The following is a 22,674-nucleotide window of genomic DNA, read 5'->3' as shown; positions in this document are numbered from 1 at the left end:
AGCTTTTGTGATGTCACTCCACAAGGATGGGCCCATCACTGACCCAAGGAATTACAGACTTATCAGTGTAATGAATGTTACATGCAAAGCTATGCAACGTATCATAAATGAGCAAATTAACTACAATATCAAAAATCTGCTAGACTCGACCCACAGCAGTTTGTCTTGGTCAAGGGTTGATTCTGTCTGATGAATCTAGTGAACTCGTTTGAGAGGGTAATTCAGGCTGTATACTTTGCGTAAGCTGGTCACAAAACATAACTTAAACTTGTCAATGTATTTGATACCATTTATTTTATTTATGTATTTTATTTATTGGTATATGTTTACCAGGAAAGTCCAACTGAGTAGTGTCCTTTTTCAGCAGATGGTTGGGAGAAAAGCTCCATTATACAGATACCACGGACATAATTTGCATTGTTTCATCATTTATTCATTCATAAGTAATAGACCCATTATTCAGACCTCATTTACATCAGTTACGTCATTGGCAAACAGTATTAATCATATATAAATGTATATATTTCTAAAAAAAACAGGAGGTATAAGTACTACAATATCATCAGTATTCATAGATTTTCAGGTTTTGTGTTTGAATATTTGTTACTATAAAGTCTTGTTCAAAATCTAGGACAAAGGAAGATAAGATAAAAAGTGAGAGAAGCCCATAGAAAGGATGGATTGGAGCAGGTGTGAGGAAGATAAAGGAGAGGAACAAAAATCATATGGCTATATTAGTAGCAGTTTAACCAGGGGAGGGGGGTACAGGAGCAGAACCATTCATCAGGTCAGGCTTTGGCTAGCATTTAAAGTCTTTAATGTTGCAGACTTTTAAGTGGAGTGGGATGGTACTGCAGCTATTAGCAATGTAGGGTGAATACAGGGAGTATCCTGTGGTGTTGGTAGGTTTAATTACGGAAAGTAATGTTTTGCCAGTGGAGGGTACAAGTCTCTTAGTACTGCAAGAATGAATGGTGGAGTGAAAAAATGGTGATGTTACAGGCTTGTTCAGTAGTTTAAAATTGTAATTATTTTGAGTACAATAGACAATTATGTAGTCTGAGCCAGTTTAGTTGTTTTAGAGAGAGGCAGTGATGTGATCTATATTGTTTGGTTGCAAATTTGGATACTTTATAGTAGTTTGACTGACAGAGAAGAGAAGAGGCATATGATAGGGTGGGGAGTAGAAAAGAAGTAGTTATGTTGTAAGGTGTTGTTTTATTCTATTAAGGCAGCCTAACTTTTAATGCATCTTCTTTATGGCTTCTTAAAGGTGGAGATAAAATTTCAGGTGGTCATTTATAATCGCATCTAGTACTTTGGAATGAGGATACCAGTTCTATATTGGTCTTGTTGGATGACAGTATATTAAAGTTAAAATAGTACTCAAAATGAAGCGCTGTACAACGATAGCCAATGAAGTACGACACCTTGAAACCATCATTTCACTACAGTGTAACTGCATTCACAGCGTGGATATCTTGTAAGTGCAATTAATTGAAGCACTAGAAATTCATGCAAGTCTTTATATATATGCTGGACTTTTAAAAGTTTTATATAATTTAATTATGCTACCTATTTCTCAAGAGAATCATACTTCATTGGCCATCGTTGTACAGTGCTTCATTTTGAGTACTGTTTATACTTGTTACCGATAGCTGTACTTTAGCATTAGGAGGTACGCTCATTACATTGTATATTAAAGTTAGGTTTAGGGGAGTAGGAGGAGGAGTCGAGAGTGAACACCAGTAATATTTTTTTTTTATTTTAGGTGTCGTCGTGATGTCTGGGTGAGTATCCTAGAAATTCACATTAGAGTGGACTCATCAGTGTATTGTACTGTGGTGGCCTCTAATTGTTTAGGTCATACATAAATAAGTTAAACAATAGTGGTACTCAGATTTCCACAGATATAGGAAGTAAAGAGGAGAAATCATCTTGCCATTTCACTGCTTGGAACTTATTAGTGAGGTAATGGGTCTATATTAAATCAGTGAATGCTTTCTCCAAAGCAGAAACGCAAGTAAACTTCACCCCCCAACACTCCCCAAATGGCACACAGCTCACAAACTCAGTGTGCCACTCAACCACAGCCCATAAGGCATAACAACGTACCCAACACTCTAGTCATAGGTGACTCTATAGTCAGGCACACTGATGTTCCACTCACTAGGCTAAACAAGGAGAAGGTTACTGTCAGCTGCCTGTCAAGTACCAGGATCTGCCACATAATGCACGCACTCAGGTCACTCCACAACAAGTACAAATATGACTCTGTCATTGTCCATGTTGGTGTGAATGACCTGAGATGTAACTCCTTGGACTACATGAAGAGAGACATGGAGGAGTTCTCCAATCTTGTAGCCCAGGCAGGTATGACCCTAGCCCTGAGTAGCATCCTGTCATCACCCAGAATGATACCACAGTAGAAGGACAAAATGATTGACTTCAACAATTGGCTAAGCTTCTGCTGTCATTCTAAGGGGATCCAGTATTTGCCTTCCTAGGATGACATAATTGACAGATCATGATGCTTTGCCAGAGATGGCCTGCACCTGTGGCCCTTGGGTTTCCGGATACTGGCTAAGGCTCTTGCCACCCCTATAGTGCCTTTTTTAGGCAAGGTTCAAATGACAAATTTACCACCGTAATGTGTACAAGCAAGCAAAATCTGAGGGTAATGCTACTCAATGCTAGAATCTAAACCTCAAAATGCACTCACTCGAGGCACTCCTTAAAATGGAGAACATCAACATCTGTGCAGTGACAGAGACCTGGTTCAAAGCTCCAGAGAGCACCCCTGCATTACCAGGCTATAATTCATACCACACCTTTTGACCACCTGACCCAGAAGCACTAAAGGCAGAGGCATGTCCATCTTCATTAAGGATAGCCACACTTCCAGGCTAGTTGCACAGCATAATGCATCCGAGATTATCCAAGTGCAATTAAGTCTGGGCAAGACTGCAATCCATATTGTAGCTTGCTACATACCCCCCACCATGCCCCAGGATTCCCACTCCTCATTTCTTGATGTTGTGTCTTGTTGTGTCTTTTGGCTTTTCCTGGTTAGGGGTCGCCACAGCGGAACTCTGGTCCACTAATGACTGGCAGATAGATTTTTATGTGCCAAGTTGCCAGCCCTGACGCACAACCTTCAATGAAGGTATGCCCATTCATGCCTGTCTCCATGCAGAAGACGCTCTAGCTGAGAATCGAACCAGACAGCATCTTACAGTGAGGTGACAATGCTACCACAGCACCACCACCGCACTCCTCATTTCTTGATACACTGGAAAATATTAGGGTACAACCCAACACCCTAATAATGGGAGATATCAACTATCCCACCATTAACTGGGAAAATTACTCATGCACCAACTCTTTTGCTCATCGTTTTCTGGAATTCATAAATTCCAACACCTTGGATCAAGTTATTCACACCCTCACCAGGGGCAGCAATATCCTAGACCTGGTCATTAGCAACATGGGTGACAGGTGTTTCACACTAGAGGTCAATTCCTCGTTGGTCAGATCCGACCACAAGCTAATCACCCTAGACATTCACATCCTGCCCCCACCTCCCATTAGAGAAACCACCATAAAAAACTTCTCCAAAGCCAACTTCACACTTTTTAAGACAGAAGTGGCAAACGTCATGACACCCATGCAGACGGACAATAGAGGTATGACTGATGAATCCTACACAAATGCACTTTAAAAGCACTTACACGAGTGCATGGATTGTGCTATCCTTAACAGAACCAAGATGCTATCCTCCAAAAAAAGGAAGCCATTCTGGTGTTCCTCTGCCATAAACAAACTCTACAATAGAAGAAAGAAACTGCTGCAAAAAAAAAAAAAAAAAAAAAAAAAAAAAAAAAAAAAAAAAGAGTAAAATCCCATGGCTGTAGGAACTCTCTGATCAGCCTCAGTAAGAAGCTGAGATCCCTCATAAAATCCTCCAAAGATAGTTACGAAAATAAAATCACCACTGACTCTAAAGACAACCACAAAGCATTCTATAGCGATATCAAGAATCTCAATGGCAACACTCAGATCTTCTCTGAGTTACAGCACAATGGCACTAAACATACAGAACCAACTGATATTGCCGACGTCCTGGTAGATAGGTTCAGTGCTAACTTTACCCCCCCTCACCCCCTAGAGGGTCCACCTCTATACCAGAAGAATGCAAAGTTCCTGTAATCATGGCTGCACAGGTAAAAAAACACTCTCCAAAGCCAAGAACACAGCATCCATGGGACCTGATAATATCCCAGGCTGCGTTTTACATGAACTACAGAATCAACTGGCACCCCACCTAAGTACCATGTTCAATCATAGCCTCACTTCAGGCATTGTGCCAACTGAATGGCACCCCACTTCGGTTATCCCACTCCAAAGGGGGAGCCACGATGGACCTGGGAACTACCGCCCCATTAGCCTGACGAGCCTGGTCTGTAAGGCCATGGAACTCATAAACAAAGACATTGGTAATCTCCAAACTCTGGACCCCACCCAGTTCGGGTTTGTAAAAGGCAGATCATTTCTCCTAAACCTGATAGACTTCTTTGAGGCAGTCAACAAAGCCATAGATGATGGTAAGGTGGTTCACACAGCCTATCTAGATATCACCAAGGCTTTTGACACCATCCCCCACTTTGGAATTATAGATAAACTCAATAAACTAGGTATAAATCCCTATGTTACAAGAAGGGTTGCCAATTGGCTCATGGACAGAACCCACTCTGTGAAAGTAGCAGACTCCAAATCCAACTTCAGACCAGTGACAAGAGGAGTACCACAGGGTTCAGTCCTGGGTCCTCTCCTGTTTGGTATCTACTTACCTAAATTACAGGCTAACAGAAAAGGTCTTTGGCTAACGAAGTTTGCAGATGACTGCAAACTAGGAACCATAATTGAAACTCCTAACAATGTGGACATCCTACAAAAAGGCCTCACTTAAACAGATGCCTGGTGTCAAAGCCATGGCCTGAAGCTCAATGTCAAAAAGTGCATTGTCATCCACTTTCGTAAAAATTTTGTACCCATGAAATACCACATAGGTGGCAGTCTACTTAACAACGTAAGTGTGATAAGAGACCTTGGGACACAGGTGGACAGTAGTCTCTCCTTTTGATAATCATCGCCACAGTGGTCAGGATATTCTTCTACATGGCACACCTCATCACAAAAGGTTTCTCAACCAGAAAAAAAAAAGAGGTCATTGTTCCCCTCTACTCATCACTCATTAGACCCATTTTAGTATGTACCTCACAAGACATCTACAACAACTGGAAAGGCTGAAGAAATACCTCACCAAGAGGATTACTGGCCTCAAACAGATGCCCTACGCAGACCGTCTCAAAAAACTCCATCTTTACTCTGTCGCATATCGCCTACTCAGAGGCAATCTCTGCCTAACATACAAAGCTATGTCAAACCCAGAGCTGTTGGACATGCTCCACTTAAAGAAATCCCAATCACTCTGAGCTACATGCTGTAGGGACCTAAACAGAACATGCTGGAGGGATAGATTCCTGTCCCAGAGACTTCCCACACTCTGGAACAGACTACCTATCTATGTCAAATAGAGCTCCTCATTAGCACTCTTCAAGAAAAATCTTGATGATAGGATGGGAAATTCCCCCCCAGCGATCACTTCTGTGGCTCTGCTCAACAGGGGCACAGGAAATGAATTTTCTTGGGTGGCGAAAGCCAGGGTACCTTTCTGGCTAGGCTTATATAGGCCCTAGGGCCAATAGCCTAGTACCTACCTATGAAATAGCGAACACTGGATTTATCGACCCTTTAAAAGTGAAAGCTGACAATCCCGAAAACATGGAACAGCAATTTTTTTCCCAGGGAAAAAAATTGCTGGGCTGTTTTCAGGACTTTGCCATTTCCTCCACTGTGGTGCAATATTGGAGTTGGTATATTAAAGTAGGGGGGTGTGGTGAGTGAAGTCCCCCACTTTATTTTGTATTTTGAACTTTTTTTTTAATTTTTTTTTTTTGTGTTACAGTGATTTTTTTTTCCCCAGGGAAAAAAATCACTGTTCCGTGTCTTTGAGATTGTTAGCTTTCACTTCTAAAGGGTCTATAAATCAGCGTTCGCTATTTTAACCATTCGCTGATTTAATATAGACCCTGAGGTAACTGAGAATGATTGCCCATTGGAAAAAAATATTTAATTAGTTTGATGATTGACTGCATTGAATTCCTTGGATGCATCTAGAAATAGGCCTAAGATTAGAAGACCTGAAATTCGATTGTGATTTATTATATCTGTGAACCTTAGAATGGCAGTGGTTGCACTGTGACTGGGTCTGAAAGGCTGCTGTGAGGGAAAAAAAAGAGGCTATCTGAAGTAATGTATGCAGTAAGTTGAGAATGAGTGCATCTTTCCAAGATTTTAGATAAGTGCGAGAGAATGGCGACTGGTCTACAGTTTGTGAGCTCAGATGATGCCATGCCTTTAGGGAGGGGTATTACATAGGACTGTTTGTATAAGTTAGGTGTATATTTTTCTTGGATAGGGCATACCACATAAAAATATAATAAGCAAGCTGAAGCTGCTTCAAACTGACATGTATGTGGTTAGGGGGATGACCAACTGATTTAAGGGTAGGACTCACAAAGTAATATTATGAGGTGTTTCCTCCAAGACCATGAAGGTGACCAGTGGATTTCTTTAGGTATCTGTGCTGGGACCTCTGCTGTTTGGCATTTATTTTTCAGATCTCCAAATATCAAAAGAGAATCTATGTTTAGCAAGATTTTCAGATGAGTGTAAGGTGGGAGTCACTGCCAAGTCCACATCTGACATACAGGCACTCCAACAGGAGCATACAGTTGTCAACAGCTGTTAAAAAACATCTGCTTAAACTCAATGCCAAAAAGTGCAAACTTGTAGCATTCAGTAAGCATGCGCGACCTCCAGCTTTCAGTAAATCCTTCTTACACTGAGTCTAAGACACAAATCTGTTTTTTTTTTTTTTTTAAATAAGAATAAAACATTAAGGAATCTAGCTTTCAATGAATGAACAATTATTATTTTGAGTTGTATGATGTTCTTTACATCTGCATTGTCTTTGTTTTATAATACATGTGGCATGTACAATGCATACTGTGATATTGTAATCCAAGTTATTTTTCTGTAGGCTTTTGCTGCAGATTTTCTACCCAGCATCCTTATAAAATGGCTATGCCCAGCAGGCTAAGATCGTCAACAAAAATCTAAACATTAAAATAGATGAATGTATAAATATCCAAATAAATAAATGTAGCAAGTGTCATAAGGAGGTTATCTTGTGGGAGTGGTGTGAAGCAGAAGTGGTACAGGTGTGCAAGGGTAGATAATGGGTAACTGATAAAATCACAGGTAAGTGAAACTACTACAAACGCAATCGTGGAAATGGTACGTTCATCGTAATCCACGAGACCCATGGAAAAGAATGGACTGCTCAGTGAATTTCAGCATAAATCTATTGCAGATAGATCCTAGTAAACTAACCAGATTCAGAAGAAGAGAAAGCTGGGCTTGTGGATGGGCTTTATCCTGAGTCTAGCGAAGACTCTGACCTGTTTCCAATGAGAAGTCATTGGTGGCCAACTTTGTAGACTGATATATAAGTAGCTGTATAATATAAATCAGAAGAAATTAGGCAGTGAAAGATATTAGAAGGTAAGCTAGTACCAAGATGGCATTCCAGAGGGTCAGTTGTTCATCTAGCCATATTAATTTTTATTTTTTATCCATTTGACTTTGCAGAGGTTATTTAAAAGTGTGTCACTCTCCTTGTGGATGATGCTAAGTCTTTGGGGAGTGGTGACAGATGAGCAAACAAGGCTGAAGCATAATCCTAGTAGACTGGAGGCATAGGCTAAAAGGTGACAACTTAATTTATCCTTTCCTAATACACAGTGCTATACCAAAGGATGGATTGTCAGTTGTTCTATAGCATAGACCGCCTTTTGGGAGTTAGGGCCTAAGGGCTCTTTTGGTGGAATACAATTTTTCTAGAGATGGTCTTCCTAAGGTCTAAATATGCAGTTTTGACAGATCAGCCTAAAAAATCCAGAATCGGAACTTGATCTTAGAATTACCAGTATGAGAAACAATCCAAGCAGGTACAACGTTAAAGGATAATAAGGGAAAAAACTGAAGGCAGTTTATACATCTGGGGATGAAGTTCAAAGAAAGGAAGATGATACTGTTCCTGTACCGGCTGCTATCTCAGTCACAGCTGAGCTTAAGAAAAGCAAAATGAGTCTGCAGTACCACAGAGAGAACACAGAAAGATGACCAAGGCTTTGCAAAGAAAAAAATAAGAATGCTACATGAGGAGGAACAAAGGGAACTCAATTTTCTTTATTCAAAAAACGATACAATGAGGTTGTGATCAAACACTAAGATAGAATTACAAAAGAAAGGGAGACTGCTGCAGGTGGTGGAGAATGCCAGTGGTGCAACAGATAGCATTCTCACCTTTGGTACTGAAGGCTGTGGGTTCTACTCCCACACCAGGTATACTGATTGCTGACACTGCAGTATAGCAGAATTGAGGTACTGTACTCCAGTTTGTGCTGTCCTTTGTATGAGATATTAAACCAAGGCCACATCTGCTGCAGTTGGTGGTAGCTCAAGTGGATGTAAAAGATGTCATGGCACCTACTGAAAAGAGAAGGGGTGCTTTATTCATGCAAGACCTTTTGTAAATAGATTATTCACAAATTTACATAATTTTATATGAGAAACATGTATTCTTATAAATTAGTGACTGCAGTCATATTTAACTTCTGCTCACAATCCTTATACATTTTCATTACTTTCCATACTAGACTCCATTCCTTTTTCTACAGTTACCGTCTGATTTTTCATATCATTGCCAATATCCACTTCCCAAAAAACATTTTTATTTTTTCTCTCATTCTAGATAACCCAGACAACATAAAATAATGTTATTTCTTTTTTTTAACATCATCATCTTCTTTTGGCTGTTCCTGTTAGGGGTTGCCAAAGCAGATCACCTGTTTCCATTTCTTCCTGTCCTCTGCATCTTGCTCTGTCACACCAACCACCTACATGTCCACTCTCACCACATCCATAAACCTTATCTTAGGCCTTCCTCTTTTCTGGTTACCTGGTAGCTTCATCCTTAGCATTTTTTCCCAATATACTCAGCAACCCTCCTCTGCACATGTCCAAACCAACATAATCATGCCTCTCTGGCTTTGTCTCCAAACCTTCCAACCTGGGCTGACCCACTAATATACTTATTCCTAATCCTGTCTGCCCTCGTCACACCCAGTGCAAATCTTAACATCTTTAATTCTGCCACATCCAGCTCAAATTCCTGCCTTTTTGTCAATGCCACTGTCTCCAACCCATATAACATAGCTGGTCTCACTACCCTCTTGTAGACCTTCCCTTTCACTCTTACAGGTACTAGTCTGTCACAAATCACTCCTGACACTCTTCTCCACTCACTTAATTCTGCCTGTACTCTCTTCCTCACCTCTCTTCCACACTCACCATTACTCTGAACTATTAACCCCAAGTATTTAAACTCATCCACCTTCGCCACCTCTACTCCTTGCATCCTCACCATTCCTCTATCCTCCCTCTGACCATCATTCCTCTTCGCTCAAGAGCATATCTCCATCTCTCCAGGGTCCCCTTCACCTGTTCCCTACTCTCACTACAGATCACAATGTCATCTGCAAACATAATAGTCCAAGGGGACTCCTGTCTGATCTCGTCTGTCAACCTGTCCATCACCATTGCAAATAAGAAAGGGCTCAGAGCTGATCCTTGATGTAACCCCACCTCCACCTTAAACGCATCCATCACTCCCACCGCAGACCTCACCGCTGTCACACTACCCTCGTACATATCCTGTATCACTCTTACATACTTTTCTGACACTCCTGACTTCCTCATACAATACCACAACTCCTCTCTAGGCACCCTGTCATATGCTTTCTCTAAGTCTACAAAAACACAATGCAACTCCTTCCGACATTCTCTGTACTTCTCCATCAACACTCTCAGAGCAAAGATTGCATCTGTAGTGCTCTGTCCTGGCATGAAACCATACTGCTGATCACTAATCATCACATCCCTTCTTAACCTTGTTTCCACTTCTCTTTCCCATAACTTCATGCTGTGACTGATCAATTTACTCCCTCTGTAGTTACTACAGCTCTGCACATCATCCTTATTCTTAAAAATCGGTACCAAAACACTTTTTCTCCATTCCTCAGGCATCCTCTCACTTTCCAAGATTTCATTAAACAATCTGGTTAAAAACTCCACTGCCATTTCACCTAAACACCTCCATGCTTCCACGGGTATGTCATCTGGGCCAACAGCCTTTCCATTCTTCATTCTCTTCATAGCTATCCTTACTTCCTCCTTGCTAATTCATTGTACTTCATGATTCACTATCCCTACATCATCCAACCTTCTCTCCCTCTCATTCTCTTCATTCATCAACCCCTCAAAGTACTCTTTCCATCTCCTCAACACACTATCCTCGCTTGTGAGTATGTTTCCCTCATTTTCCTTTATCACCTTTACCTGCTGCACATCTTTCCTAGCTCGGTCCCTCTGTCTAGCCAATCGGTACAGGTCCTTTTCTCCCTCCTTAGTGTCCAACCTTTCACACAACTCTCCATATGTCTTATCCTTAGCTTTTGCCACCTCTCTCTTTGCCATGCACCTCATCTCCTTATACATATTCTTTGTTTTTATTCTTATAGTACTCATATTAAATCATGTCCATATACATCTTAACTTATCTTTTTAAATCTTCAAAAACATTTTTCTTTAGTTAACTATTCCCAGAATTTCACCACCCTTTTGCATTTCAAAAACACATGTTCTGTAGTTTCTTCTTTCCCACAAAATAAACATATGTTTTCACTTTTCTTTGTGCAAGGCATATTTTCTTTTACTAGTAGTTTGTCTATTACTGGTCCCCATAAAAAATCGTAACATTCTACTTTCTTATTACATACTTTATTTCTTACTTTTATAGCTTTATTTTTTTTCTACTGGTAATTTTTTACCATGGATTAACAACAATATTGCATCTTTATATGTTTAAACCATATTTTTGTTGTTTTTCTATCTCATCAATCTTTATCATCAAACATTTTTATTTTTTGATAGCTTTCTGTCTTCATTTATGCATTTTTCTGTTTTTCTTCATTATTTCCAAATGTTTTCATATTTATATTTAAACATTTTGCTAAAAAATTCTCATCTCTGCCATTTATCCATTTCAATATTTAACAATTTGTTTAAATTGGGTCTCTTCAGTACTTCCCATAACATATCATGCTCTATTGCATCAAAAGCTTTATTGATGTCCGCTACCTTGAGTTTCATATACACTCTTCTATTTATAATGTCATCCACAATTTCTCTAATGGTCAATAACAATTCTTGACACCTCTTCCCCTTTATACTGTATAAGCTTTCTTCCATTATATTTCCCATTTTACTTTCCAGTCGTATCTGTATTATTTTCATAAATATCTTATAATTTGTTTTATCTAATACTATTGGTCTCCATTTTTATATCTCCTTTTATCACATATAAATTTAACTGCCATCCTTCTTACTATATTCTTAATACTATCCACATTTTCTAAAAGTATTCTTAAAGTATTAGTTTCTATTTTCCTTAATTTGTGAGACACTATGTTCTCTTCAGGCTTTTTTCTACATACTTTCTTTAAATTTTTATCACCTATCACCCATTTCCTTTCTTCTTTTTTAGACTCATACCTTTAAACTTTCTTTTCCTATCTTTTAGTCTTTTCACAACAGTATTTTTCCTCTTCACTGCTTTCCAATTTATATCATCTCTAATTTCTGTAACTTTTCTAATTCTACCCTATCTTTTCCTATATATCTATATATATATATATATATATATATATATATATATATATATATATATGTGTGTGTGTATCTCTTTCTAAGTTTTCTTCTATTTCTGCTTCCAAACTCTTTTCACATTGCTCCTTTTCTACTTTTTATGCTCTTTCTCGTTCATTTAATTTTTGCAATCCATCCATAAATGTCCAGTTTGATTACATTTACAACATTTTAGTCCACATCTTTATACATCATGCCCATTTCCCACCATATATAACATTTTTTTGTCACAGTTATTTGCCAAACGCCATTCTTTTCCACACAACAAAATGTGTTTTGGATTGCTCCCAATGTTTTGCCACACCCTTATTACTTTCAGCATTTGTCATACTAGGAATATGATTTTTTTTTTTTATATATTTTAAGAACATTACATTCCCATCCACCAGACCATAAATTCCTTTGTCAAAAACTTTTGAAATGTTGATTATATTTTACATACTTTTAAATGTTCTTTCAAATTCTCTCTTTCGACTTTGATCTGAAATTGTACATGTATTTTTCTTTCTCTCTCTTTTGAAAGCTTTAACTAGATAAGCATTCCATGGATTATCATTTTATTTCCTTTCATACTCAGGAATCCTTCCATGCCATAAGCAGTCTTAAAAATAAAAAAGTCACAAAATGTCTATTTATTAGGATAAAAGCTCTTACCTCTTGTATTTTCACATTCAGTGGAAGTACTATGGCTTAAAAAAACTCATAACTATTCAATTCCTCATCTTCTTTGCTCTGTACTTTTACCACATATTTTCTATTCATACTATTTGGTTTTTTTTCTTTATGTTCCTCAGACCCAGTTTCCCCAGTCTTTGCCTACATTTTTTTTTGCCCCCAGTTTACAATAACTTGAGTCCTCTTCCTTTTTTTTTTATTATTTCACCCCAGGAAACATCACAATTTTCCAGTTTATTCTGCCCAATCATCTCCCACGTACATCATCCTACTACCCTCCCTCTAGAGGGTTGTAACAGCAAAGTCTTCATTCAGCATCTCTTCTGAATCCACAAACAGATTACGTTGAAAAAACAGCTTCCAAATCCTCAAAACTTAATGTCTTACTTAGCAGCATTCGCCTCTGCTCCTTCGTCAATTGTCTCCGTCTTGCATACCATCCTCTCAGCCATCACTGCACAAGGAATAACATGTACTTGCTCACACAATAACTCCAGAGTTACAAGTAGGGGAAGTTTCTCAATGGCCTGGCCAAATTTCCCCTAGAAGTATAAATACCACTTTGGTTCTCCCCTGAAAAGAGACCGGTAGCCTACTGAGACTAATCCAATCGACAAAGGATAAATTAAATTAAAGCAAAATGTAACCAACAGTTGAATGGAGGAGATTCAGACTGTAACTTGGCAGCGTATTTTTTCAAAAAAAGGTTAACTGACAGGTCAAGTCAATTATTAGAATAACCACAATTCTATTAGAAGCTCATAATAGATGCTTTTCAAAGGACATCCATATCAAGATGGACAAAACATTTTACCTTCTATCTTTTTCTGTAACACCAATAAATCACATCACACTCAGAGTTTATCATCATCATTATCAATTTTAATTTGACATATCCCAAAATGTACTCATAGGTGGGTGCAATGTTACCTGATTTAATTTTATGGGTAAGAGTTTCTCATTTCATATGTATGCTTAGAGGGAAAGTGAGTACAGTGGGTAGGAAGAACATTTACTATGACAAAATATCCTTAGCTTGAATTGACAGATCATTGGTTTCCTGCCTTTATGTCTGTTTCCACCAAGAGCATCATTTTGTTGTTTGTAGTAAAAACCATGCTTTTTTTAATGACTGTCAGATAACACATAAAGCTGACTATAGTCGGTGAAGGTTTACATCTTTTTTTTTAATTCTGCAGCTATAATCGGTGACTTGCCACATTAAGTTATCTTTATAAGGTCCACGAATAAAATACCCTAGGGAAGCCAAGAATAAATGGATGACCAGGTATGCTGCCTTAATAAAGGTAAGGTGGGATGTCGATGAAGAAGCTGGGCTACCGGTAAAGCCTTGAGAAAGGCTGTGCGTACCCGAGTGCTTGTGGTTGAAGGCTGAGTAAAGCCTTTAGAAAGGCTTCGTATACAGGTCGTAGTTCCGGCTGGCTAGAAATCAGACTTCACAAGCTTAACTAGTGCAAAGCAAAACAATTTTAGTAAGAAAGCAGTAATAATCCTACTTAAATTGTATTCCGTTTGTGGCACCTCAAGAGTTGGTCTGAAGGGAAAGTAAAGGAGAGCATTTTATAAAAAGAGAAAAAAATGAATATTTGTGCATTGTTAGAATCAGTCTTGGATTCCTGGAAAGACAAGATGATGGTAGAGCTGTTTTAGCCTACTTGCAATGATTAGACAGAATGCTATGCTAGGCAATATAATACTTACACAATGTTATGACATGTTATATTGCATTGTATTATGTTATGCTATGCACAACTTTTTATCAATACGATTTTAACTTCAAGGTGTCTAAGAGGCAACATATTTTACTTAAAGTGCATAGTGTTTTCCTTTGTATAATATCAACAGCTGACAACTTACAAAAGTGTAGTTCTCACAGTCAGTCCATATAGTATTGTTATTATCCTTCTCCAGTCCGTATAGTATCATTATTGTCCTTCTCCCTGACAATCTAGTCCTCCTTCACCAGTTTGACTAATTTCTTCTCCTCTTCTTCCAGGTATTAGCTTGCATTGTGATGGATAGCATGAATCTGGAATTATGACTCTCAGCAGAAAATTATGGGATTTTTTTTGCTTTGTTTTTGTTCTAACAGCCTAAACATTCCCCTGGTAGTTGATGTGCAATCTTGCTGATTCATGGGCCTTGTAATTATGTAATCAATATGTTTCCTTATAGTATGATAACGTCTACTGTGTTTGCAGGCTGGCAGAGTCAAGTACAGCTCCATGCTATACATCCATTTACCAGTGGGTGTCTGTACTGCAGTGCATCACAATGCTCCACTCCCCCTATAATGGAAGAAATGGCACGGGCTTCTAACCTACACCTCTTGGGCTAAGCCAGCAATCCAAAGGCCACATGGATGATGGTCAAGGCCTTATGGCATAAATGACTTGTAGCAGGCAGGGGTAACTGGGTAGCATGCCTGCATACACGTGTTTGCTATGTTTGCCCATTACAAATGTTAACAGAAACCTACCCTACTTCACATAGTGGGTAGTGGGGTGAAAAATTAATTCATATTAAATTTAAACATGTGGAAGATTTATTTTCAGTGAGTTCTCATACATTTAGTATTTTGTGACATCAGGTTCAACAAGTGATGTCAGGCACTTTAGCAGATCACTTAAAAACCAGTATTTTGTGGGTGTCCTAAAATAAATTGCTTCTTACATGCATGCTTACATCTATGGGCAATAATTCATTTTAGTATGACAGTATAGAGAAACAGCTATCTGCATAAGTGTGTAAGTTGTTGTTAAAAATATCTAAACTCTCACTTGTTTTAATACAATTAGGTAGGCTATTTAAGGTATCACCTACTCCCATTTTTTCTTGTACTCCTTGAAGAAACATTCAACAAATCATTTTTGCCAGTATACAAGCTCACTGTTACATTTATATTACCAGAAATTAGCACTGGAATTGTACAGTCAGCACTATGCTTTGGTCTGACCATGGAGAACATTTTTTCACTTCCAGATGATGTTCTCCTTCAAATAGTCCTGCCTTCCCCCTAAAGCATGTACTGTGGCTTCCATGGTCTCTACAAGCCAGAATTACACTGCAACAAGTGGCCCTGAGTGCTTGCAGCTTTCTTATCCCCTCCCTGGAAGAAGTGAACAGGCTGCTCCCCTTCACTCCTCCTCATCCTTGTTGGGGATACTAATCACATCTCTGTTGCCTATGCCAGAGACAGGCCTCCATCCCTCCATACCATCGTGCCAAGCTGGACTGAATGAATAGTAGAAACACTAAGTCTCTCTCTGCAAGTTTGATCATCATCAGTGAGGCAGATAACCAAAGCAGAAGACAATGTCAATCACTCATACTTGTCTGTTGCTCAACTAGTAGCATAACAACAACTGATGAATGAGAATGTATGTGTCTTGTTTACATATTTACAGCTGTTGTATTTGCAGTTAGCTGTGCTGACAGTGACGGGAGACACTGTTAAATGTAGGCAAGAAGCATGTTTTAGCTGTGGCCCTCAAGCGGTACTGGTATGCATTCCACCCACAACACTATCCCTTAAAAAGTGTTTATTATCAGCTTTTGTTATGTGTGGGCCTGGACTTCACTTACATGAGAATTTGAGTTTCTTAGTGCCCAAATTCCTTTTTAGTGACTATTAAGCTAGTAGTGGTGGCCTGTCGATCAAATGTTCTCATGAACCAATATCTCCAAATAAATAAATATAATGATGTGAAACATTGTGATGTAAGTTTTTCAAATTATTACATGTTGTCCCAATAAATTCAGTTTTATACAACCTTTTTTAATGTTACTTCAATACTTAATACAATAAAACCTTCAACAATCTCATTCATAAAATATGTATATGTTTCTAAAACTGGTCATACTGTTGTAAACCATTGTGATATGTACTATAGAAAATTGACCACTGCAGATATTAATGTCTGCACAATGTAGTATGTCTGTGTATTAACAGAACCCATTTACTACTCGTAAATTGCTTCTGTGATGATGTGCACAGTAATGTATGCACCTGTCCCCCACGAAGCAGAAGATATTCCAAAAAGTATTTTTGTGTGAAAAAAAACGGTTCATTACAAAGTGTATATTAATACATTTTCAAATATGCCATGCAGACTGGCTTTGTTTATATAAAATATGAAATCTATTATCCAAATAAACAAAGCAAATAATCAAATAATTGAGTAAGATAGCCTGTTTAATTCATTAGTAGTAACATGCCATAACTAAAGACAAGCAAACAGCTTAGAAATATTTATATTTTTAGCAACATTGTTCCCTATGCAGCAGGAGAGAATGTAAACATTCTTCCCAGAAGTGAGCAGCTTTAATCGTTTTTGAACTAGTCACTTGGAACTTATGCCTAATCCTTTACTGTAGTATTAACGAGATTGAAAGAAGTGGACACATCTTTAGAGTTTTTCATGTCTGGACAGTAAAGACATCATTCACATTCATCGTGGACAGACATTTTGTTGGTATCCCAATTAATTTTACCGTTGTGATTAGTAAGAGATGCATATGTATGATGTTATAGCCAAAACAGTTATTTATTAAAAATGACTAATAAGCTTATCCACAATCACAGCTCAACAACTGCATTGTTAGTGGCATGTAACATTTGTGCACATAATATTAACATTAGTACCTTTTCTCTGTACCAAGACCTCAGAAGAGTTAAAGATAATTGTGTAAACTTGACTTAGATAAATACCTCATGTTCTATACCTGAATAGCCATTTTTATGCACACACACATATATATATATATGTATATATATATATATATATATATATATATACACATACACACACACACACACATACATATTTACCACTGAACATCCCTACGGACAGCTTTAATACTATATTTACTTTACAGTAAATACTGAAAATTTCTTGACAATATACATGGACATGCTTGTCCACAACACGTGTATCCTTATCCACAGGAAACATCATGACATGACCTACACAATTTCTACTTTATTATGCACCAGGCCAAACCAAAAACAGACATAATATGTCACTGTAATACATGGATTGTGTTGATTATATACTTCATATTATTACCTTCATCATTTATTTCACATCAGATCAACCAAATAAAATTATGCCTGCAGCACAAATAACCAAAAACAGGTGCACTAACATCCTTTGTTTTAAGATAGGGATTGCAAACACTAACCAGATTTTCATTTAAAATTAAGTCACATAGTGTTTTCCTAAAACAGCTTATAGCAAAGATGTTCTGTCTGCCTTGCTTCAAGAAAACTGCTTTCCACTGGTTAGCTACTTTTCATATGCTTTAACAGAAGAATAAGACCTTGCGGATGTCAAGACAACACAACCTTGTCAGTGCAAACTGTTAATTCAGCTATAGTTGAGTAAGAAAGGCATCATTACACTATTTAATAAGAAAATCCAGACAAACTTCCATGAGTAACAGTGCCAGCCTTGGTTTTTCTCCTGTGTGCACCGAGAATGTAATATCCATAGACAAGCAGAGTGACCTGTTTGGACACAAGGTAAGCCCTCAGCTGTTTCAGTGCAAGCTTTGCAAGAGAGACAGAAGCACGTACAAGCCTGATACCACTTCAGCTTTTAAATAAAGCCATAGATTGTTGGTTTCCATTTAAACAGCTAGTTGCACCTGTGCATTTTGCAAAATTCAATGTTTCATGATTATACTAAGAAATGCATGTTGAAAATTCAGAAAGGCATTTGCTTCAACCAAGGATGACATATGACCACGAAAACGTGCAGAATTATTTATCTTGTCTGACTGCACAGTACAATACAAGTCTTCTTTCAAGACTGAGATTACAAGCTGCAAAGCATAATATAATTAAATGCATTATCAGTTTTTTCAGTTTTACTGTGCAGTTATGCATCAAGGCTAATAACTGTTAACGATAAACCATTTACAAGCCAACAAACTGTAGTGTGTTTTTGTCCCACTAAATACAACTTAATGAATCTGTTGTCCACCTTCAGTCCCATAAAGAGAGGGCGTTTTTTTTATTAGTAGCAAATAAGGAATTGTGATTAAAATGCATGTGAAGGTATTTGTCTCATTACTGAAATTGGTACAATACACGCATCTTTCTTAACTCTTATGAAGCCTGTGCATGTGAGGAGCAATCAGTTTGCACATCATCATCATATACTTGGTCCTAGCATGTATACCTGTCCGATTGTTTTTGCAGCAAATAATGCAACAGCACTGGAATGTGTTACTTAATGTAGTTATTTCACAATGAGAAATCTAGGAATAAAAATACATTTGATACAATTCTTCCCTTATTGTATCTGCACGTGAAACGTTCTGATGCAAAACAATGACATGCAATTGACCTTCAACTTTCACGCGTGCTGTTGCATGGGGCATTTCTTTCTTTGTACTGCCTGACAAAATCATTTGCAACCAACAACCCTCACCCAAGACATTTGACAAACAGCATCATTTCTAAATCTGTATGAAGTACGGGCCATGCAAGGCACCCATAAGTATGCGGAAACATCATAAACTAGGAGGTCTATTAAAATTATTAACTGCCATGTAGCTGCAATGAACGCTCCTTTCTTCATATATGAATTTAACGCGTAGCGTTCAGTTTTATTACGGTCGATGGTAGCTTTCAGAATTAATAATTATAAGTGGCCCCTTCAGTTATGAAGCATGCGCTAAATGCCATATTTTCCCTTGCCAAATAGCTTCATATTCTCTCACACACACATACATACACAAAGAAAAAAATGAAATTCTTCAAGAAAAGACGTGCTTCGACTTCGCCTAAGTGCAGTGATCCTACAGACTACTCTCACCACAAGTGGAAGGAGGGAGCACAAAGTAGGAATTGTGACACGTCATTCCCTTGTCTGGTCAGCACCCACCGCGCTTCTGCCAGACTTCGGCAAGCCCCTTGGGGTAAATTATCATCTCTGCGAAAGGTTGCTCTGCTTGCTTAGTAAAATAATTCCAAAATTCATTGACAATCACTACTGAGGTTATCAAAAAGCGGGAAGAAGCACAGGAAGTGGAACAAAAAGCCTGAAAAAATCATTTTAAAAAGGCATCCACATCAGTGTTAATACTGCTGAAGACAGGCTCCAAAACTGGACAAGGTGGTCAGTCAACAAAGGATATTGTCCGTGGACTCGCACCTGTGGGACACACTGCTCTGAGACCATGGCGAGTGCCGTAATCACACATACACACAATTTGGATAAGTTGGACACCAGCTGACAGAAAAAATAGTAGTTAACATGGTAAAACTGAAGCAACATTAATAAAATATTTCAAGAAAAAAGTAAAAAAAATGTATACTTGAACAACGATGTTCGTCTTATTTGATATTCTAAACTGGGCAGTAGTTAACAGGTTCCATTCTTCCTCTCGGCTAATTCCTTTAGTACAGTATGAACCAATTAACCCTTCTAGAAAGCTTACTAGCAGCCCTGAAGCTTCAAGTGTCGAGGAAACCTGCTGCAGTGTAGGGTCCCATCCTTGTACCGCTCCTATACCTCCTCAGATCGTCTATCATGTAATTTACCCCTTTCTAAGACATTAAAGAGGAATACGACAAAGTCGAATTACTTCTTTCCACTTTAGTCAAGCTAAGCATTATAATGAAATGCGGCAGTATTTATGTCCCAAACCGCATACTTAAGACTGCTTCTCATACTCTTTGGAGAAGGGCTTGTAACTGCAAACTAGTGCTCTCCAACAATATACAAACCTAGCACAAAAAACAAAGTCGTTATCTTACCTTTTTATTCTATTCCTTGCAACTTATTCGGGCAGGTTTATCCTAAAACATAGAGCAGCGTTTTAGAATGGCTATTTGCATACACACGGGAGGTACATAGGTTTGGACACACTGCTTGTCCTCAGCTGAAAGGGAAGTGCATCCTCACGCACTCATGCAAATAGTTGTGTCGGCTTAATCCCATTCACAGAAATCCGGCTGGTAGTGCAGTTGTGTAGTCACGAAATCCTGGCATCGTACTAACTAACCATGCTTCTGTCATCCTTGTCTTTAAAACGGGGAGGCAAAAAGCAAGGGGACTCAGTAGGCATTTGGATGCTATTACTGCATGGGGGTGCGGGTGCTAGGCGGTATGTCAACCTCTGAAAATCCTTCCATAAGGAACTCCTATCTTCACAATCTTATACTCTGTATCAGTACTTACAGCTCCATTCTAAGCTGCACAGAGGCTTGTTCTGTCCCAGACCAAACCGAAGTCAGCAATCCCTCCTTAAGCAAGAAGCAAGCGCTCCATCAACCAGGTTATACAGCAGTCTTGAGCATGGTTATTTCCAAAGAAGGTCCTTTTAAAGATATTAAACATGCCATTGTTGCGAAAAGCACTTACATATCCGACTGCTGCCTGAATGGTTCGGGGCGAATAGGACCAGCTTCAGAAAAAACAAATAATAAACATTGCAAACGCAATGCAAAGGGGAAGAATGGGGACACACACACTGGAAAGCAAGGTACGGTTTTGCTATTCAGGAAAACAGTGAGAGAAAGTCACGTAACCAATATGCGAAAATAAATGTATACATTCAAATGAACCCCCAGAACAATGTTTGAAAGATAAATTCTTCCCTAGTAAAAGGCTATAAATTCAGTTCGGCGTGCCTTCTGATAACATTTTCTTGTTCAAGTTTTGCTTCCCTTTTGCTAACGTCAGCCTTGGAGATAAAACTTTCATTTAAATGCATGCATTACAGCACTTCGTGCCACACAGCGTCTTTTGGCAGAAATACAATTTAACATAATAAAACGATCGCAAACATGAAACAATAAGCGGATTTGTGCTACAATGATAGCAAACCTGATCCAAGGCGAAATGAATGTGTTGCTGCTTCATACTTACAATAAAAATCAGACTTTAAAGATGCTTCATTATCGTGACTCAGCCTCCCACGAGCTCATCTTCCCGGTCATATTGTAAGCAAAATTATAGGCATCTTGGTTAAGTCCATATATCTACAACTATTGCATGAAACTTTCAGGGTTCATCTTCAAGAACGACCTTAAAATAATAAGTTGGTCTTTAGAATATGGCTGTATACACTGAGCACTCAGTGCAGTCCTAGTGCCAGATTTTTTTTGCATTACATTTTCATATGACTTTCACTGTTTCTTTACTGTACACTTCAATATGCTTAATGGCTGTTGACACAATCACTTACCCTTCGCCATTTTGCTGACATCACAGACTAGCTACCCAAAAGTTCTACTTAATTTACTATTCATATCACTGCCTCTTCACCAGGGGATTCAGGTGATTTACACGAAAATAGATACATTTCCTAACATCAAAAAAAAAAAAAGATGGCTCCGGAAGATTGTAAATCTGTCCTGTGATGATAGGTGCTGTAATGAGGAAGTTTCAAAAATTTCAGTATTTCATGGGAATAAAATCTTAAGGCCATAAATCTACATTGTGAGAATGATTGGGGGGGGGGGGGGGTCAAAAGGTTTACATGTGGAATGAGTTTCAGATAGCAGATATATTTTTCAAAATACAAAAAGTAGGGAGAACTAATAATTGTGCAGGTATTAAGACGTGTAATATAGCATGGCAGATAAGCTGATAACTGGATGATTTAAGGTCCATATTAGCCTGTCTGGATGCAGACAACCATGCCAATTCATTTTTTAACTAGCTCATCAAGTCACCCTCTCTGTTTATTTTACTATCTGTTACTGGAAGCTATGTAGAGTTTTAATTAATTGTGCATTTTCAATTTTTGACATTTAATTTTATAAATTTCTGCATTATCCTGGGAGTTAGCACATCTTTATTGCTTACATTCCATAGATCATCAGTATTGAGGTACTTATCATATATTACTTATGCAATATCCTTAACATATTTCAATAAAACAAGTGTTCACTTAAGCAGTATATATTTAATTAAACTGGCAAAGGTCTCTATGAATTTAAATGTGACAAATTAAAATATGTTAAAATTCTGTTTTTGAAATATATCTTTAGACAGTGTCTGAAGT

The 22,674-nt window shown here is 38.2% G+C and overlaps 1 long non-coding RNA gene across 1 annotated transcript in view; it reads right to left on the bottom strand.

Annotated features, from left to right (window-relative positions):
• The window catches only part of LOC122789956, a 1,068,191-nt gene extending 1,046,411 nt beyond the window's left edge, over positions 1-21,780 (bottom strand). The window contains exon 1 of the long non-coding RNA XR_006362893.1: positions 20,420-21,780. This is a non-coding gene — a long non-coding RNA (uncharacterized LOC122789956). The remainder of the gene's footprint in view (positions 1-20,419) is intronic.
• Between the last annotated feature and the right edge of the window lie 894 nt (positions 21,781-22,674).

The sequence above is a fragment of the Protopterus annectens genome, chromosome 15.part0 (genome assembly GCF_019279795.1).
Source record: "Protopterus annectens isolate FY-2018-M chromosome 15.part0, PAN1.0, whole genome shotgun sequence".
Taxonomy (NCBI): domain Eukaryota; kingdom Metazoa; phylum Chordata; order Ceratodontiformes; family Protopteridae; genus Protopterus; species Protopterus annectens.
The sequence above is the reverse complement of the archived record's forward strand: the minus strand, read 5'-3'. Positions and strand labels throughout refer to the sequence as shown.